Source organism: Chaetodon auriga, chromosome 9, assembly GCF_051107435.1.
Source record: "Chaetodon auriga isolate fChaAug3 chromosome 9, fChaAug3.hap1, whole genome shotgun sequence".
Lineage (NCBI taxonomy): Eukaryota > Metazoa > Chordata > Actinopteri > Chaetodontiformes > Chaetodontidae > Chaetodon > Chaetodon auriga.
This window is the reverse complement of record NC_135082.1, coordinates 16,001,150-16,005,657: the sequence shown is the minus strand read 5'-3', so window position 1 is coordinate 16,005,657 and position 4,508 is coordinate 16,001,150.

Here is a 4,508-nt window from a genome sequence, read left to right as displayed (position 1 = left end):
TGATAAAACAATTTGCTAAATCTCTCGTTCTGAGACATCTGTGGAGAAGAATCAGAGGGTGTTTTCCGTGTCTGTTCATACAGGCTCTGGTACCAGTTTCTGGCAGTAAATTAGTGGCTTTGATACCCCACTTTAATGTGTTATTATAAGAGTGCGCTCAGTGTGAACGGGATGTCGAGACAGTTTGTGATTGCCGCCCAAACTCTACGTCATAACTGTTTGAAATGAACATTTCTCAATCGATACGGCTGCATGAAGAAGCTCTGTTAATACATTTTGCAGCTGAGTGATTTCCTTGTGTTTATCCCGAATGTGTCCCCAATCATTACATGCATCATTCACATTGAGAAAATAGACTGCTGTAAAATCCAGTATCAACCTGGCTGAAACGTCCATGAGAAACACATCAGTGCTGTTTTGAAGCTGACCTGACCTCTGACCTCCCTATGATACAGAAAACCATATCCATGACCACAAAAATATCACTATATTTCCACAAGTAGCTTCCATAATGGTTGTAAAAATTACTAAACCAACGTAAATAAAACTGTCTGAATTATAATGAAATGGCTGCAAGATAAAATAAAAGGTGCATTAGGATCACTGACTTCTTTGGGCTTTTCTGTGACTTACAGAGCGCGAGGGCACACATGAAACTTGACCTTGGTCAGTTCTGCTGCCTGTCCAGCAGATGGAGCCCTCTATCAAGAGTCCAAAAATCGGATCTCTTTCAAGTTTTCCTTCCTGAGTACGATGAAAACCAAAATGAAATGGGTGTCCGACTCTTAATAGGAAAAAAAATACATAAATAAACAATAACTGTGGGCTTAAAAATGTCTATACATGCAAATATAAGGAATGAATTTAAACTATGCTCAGGTTTTTGATACAAACTTAAATAAAACAGTAAGTAATTGATGTGTTCAATTAACAGGCTTAGAAAAATACATATACAAATGATGTAATCACTTACAGCCTAAAGAGGAGGGACACCACAACTGTACAACATGATGCAATCTAATAGCACACAATGCAATAAAGCCTCAGACATGACTGTAGATTTGAATAAGCAATTGCTCAATAACATCACATACACCTTTCTGATGGGCTGGTTTAAAGTCTGGTTTCCTGCTTTGTTGCTCCATATTTAAGAAAATAACAGGTAAAAGCTGAGGAGCAAGAGTGACGCTGACAAGAAAACTGTAACCATCGCTGCTAAGTGTGTGAGAGTCTGATCAGTTAAACATACAGACTCCATATAAAAAGCACATTAGAAGAAATGTATGACACTGAGACACTATCTTGAAGGGGAATAAGTGCTGACTTGTTATTCTAAGTGAAAATCTTGCACTTGAATAGACTTCGATGGAGCTAAAGGTGTTTTGGAGCCAATGGGAAGCATTAATGTATTAATGGCATGTCTGCATTTCCTCAAACACGGTCTAGAAATTTGCACGTAACATTTGCAAAACAGCTGCAAAGATATTAGGTTTAGAAACCTTCATAGTGTCGTAACCGAGTCCCAGAGCCGCTAGTATGTCTTTTATTGTCTTTAGCTTTGAGCCATGGTGGCCACTGCTTGTTCCAGAAATTGAGAGTTTCATAAAGGTATTAACTAATGGAGGCCTGTTGTGGTGAAATGCTGCAGAGGAGTTTCTCTGTGTGTAATCGCCTAGCTACATATTTCTATCAGGCCTTCCCACTCTGGGGTAAGCTCAGCGGCACATTGCCGACCTGAGCATAAATTGACCTGACTTGTTCTCAAGGACGTCACAGTTTGCAGGTGGGGTTAAAGGTGGCATTTCCAGGTGTCCACAGCTGGAGAGAGCTCACTGAAATTCCAACAGGATTATTTTATTAAGAAATTGGGGCCCAGAGTTCCTAGATTTGCTCCTGCAGCTGGAACAAATGTTTTATGACCGACTGTAAAGCTGCGACTCAGGAACCACCTATGGCAAATTGCTATATGTTTGAAATGGAAAACTGGACACTTCCCTGTAGAGCCCGGCAGGGTGCAGATTTTCTTTTGTGCTGTGAGCACCGTGAATAAGCAGGACTAATGCTTTTGTACTGAAACCAGAATTACAAGAGAATTACTGGAGCTCAGCTGCCAGAAAGGAATAAAGATGGAAACTGAACGTTAAGCTGATATAAGCTGATGAGCTACACTATGTTCAAACTGACTGACTTCTCTGCTTGTCGCCTCTCTTTGAAGAGCATCGTTTTCAGTGTGAGATGTTTTATGCTTCGTTACCAATGGCCTCAATCACTTGCGTCTTTTGTTAGCTGTGCCTATGTGTTTGAGAGAGCAGAGACACTTTGATGCCTGAATAAATGCAATGCAGGGGCATTGCTTAAAAATCCACACACTGGATTTCAAACATGGCGAAGTCAAGTCACCTGATGTCCCCATTTAAACAAAAGTCTTACGATCAGTGACAAAGCTTTTCCTTCTATAAAGGCATAAAGGAGTTGTGACCTTGTATCTTTCACCTGAATTTGACCACTGGACTGATTGTAGCCTATTTATTCGCTCCAAACTGTCCCAACTGCACGTTAGCTGTAATCTCGTTAGCACTGACACTGACTGTGTGTTCAGCTCTTTCTCTTATTTCCCTCCAATCTGTCTCGTTTTTCCTCTTATCAGATTTACAAATAAGTGCATAGTCTTCAAGTTAAAACATTTTCAACTTGTGTGGACGTGTCTTCATATCAGTTCACGCTGCACCCAGGCAAATTTGACTCTGAATCATACTTTTCCTTTGCCTTTGTGTGCAGTTGTGCCACCTCTTTACTGCATGGTCAGTCTGAACTCACAGCAACTGTTGTCTGCATGAAAATATTGTGTTTAAAGGAACTCTGTAGAGTTTTGACCGCTAGAAGTGCTACGGAGCAATGTTTTTATGAGTGGATCTCCATTGTATTTGTTTTCATACATATGCTAATAATGAACTTTATTTACATCGCACTCTTCACAACATGGTTACAAAAAGATTTACAAAAAAAAAACATGATAGAAGTCAATCAAGTAAATCAACAACTTATAATACAAAAAATTCTAACATAACGGCAGAAAACATTGAATGAGTTCAGCGAGTAAAAAGATTAAAGACTCACTTGAAAGCACAATTGTAGAAGTAAGTTTTTTACAGCAACTTAAAAGTGGAAACTGTCGGCGCTGCCCGGCGCGCCTGTTGCACACTTCCTCTGATCAACAGTTGTCGGCCACGTGCCAAGAACACCGCAGTGGCCTGACAAAGACGAGGAAGAAGAAGGCTGCCAGTAGACATGAATGTCAACAAGGTGCACATCCAATTTTATGAGGGATGCACTAAATAAGTTTGTCAGGCAAAGAGGACACACACAATTTGCTTTGTTCCATAATGTAAACAGGGTGAGAGCACAGCTCTCTACACTTATAAAAGTATTTGTTTATTGTGTATTAACTGTGCAAAAAGTACAGGTCACAATAGCTGTAGCATACATTTATCTTCTAAATATGATTATCACATATCAGAATGTGTGTTTCATACTTTAAAATAAAGGGAAGTAAACAGTACACAGTTAATTTAACACATCTCAGTGTGTTGTTGTGTCCTCTTTTGCATAACAGAACTAATTTGCTTTGGTAGACCAAAAAGTTGTTAAGCCTCAGAGGGTAGATAGTAGATGTGTATCACAAATGTCCATCAACACACATATAGGATCAACTGTCGGGGGAATATCAGATGTTCTGAGAAGTGTCATAGATCTGTCTCTCCACAATCAGCTTTCTTGGCCAAGTATGTGTACAGAAATAGACATACAGCTAAAAATGGGGAAAGAAAATAGAAAACTAAAGATAGAACTTTTGTGTACATTCAATAGAGAAAAAAAAATTATAAATATGTATAAAAATGCAACAATGAACAGAAACATACAATATTTACATACAAATCAAGTGTTCTGTAGATTCTGACACTGTAAAGAAATAAATATTGAATTGGTAAAGTAATAAGATTACTTTTATCAATGAAGTGGGTGGTTATTTACAGTATATGTATGTATCCATGTCTGTAAACAGTATATAGAGGATTTCTTGATGAATGTACATGTTAAAGCACCGTATGTGTATTAATATGTAAATATAAAGCCTAATTTAGAAGTTGTCGGTAACTGGATGTTTAATTGATGTGACAACAGGAAGTAAAATTTGTTTTTGGTGGTGTCGTAAATGCCTTTTTTTGTTTTAATAATTGCTTGCAATATTCCAGCTACAGCTTCATTTTAAGTGACATTTCTTTTGTTTTAAAGCGTTTTGAAGTCCCCAGCTGCAGGCTCTGTGCAGGACATTTGCATTGGGTGAGTGGAGTGGAGACATTTGTCCTGTGGAGTGGCGAATAAAGGCAGCAGGGTGGTGACTTAGAAAGTCACAGAAAAAGAGGGAGGGAATTAGAAGTCAAATTAGGAGGAAAAAGAGGGGGAGTCTGTAATGAAACCGGAGAGAGAAAAGAAGTGTGGAGTCTTTG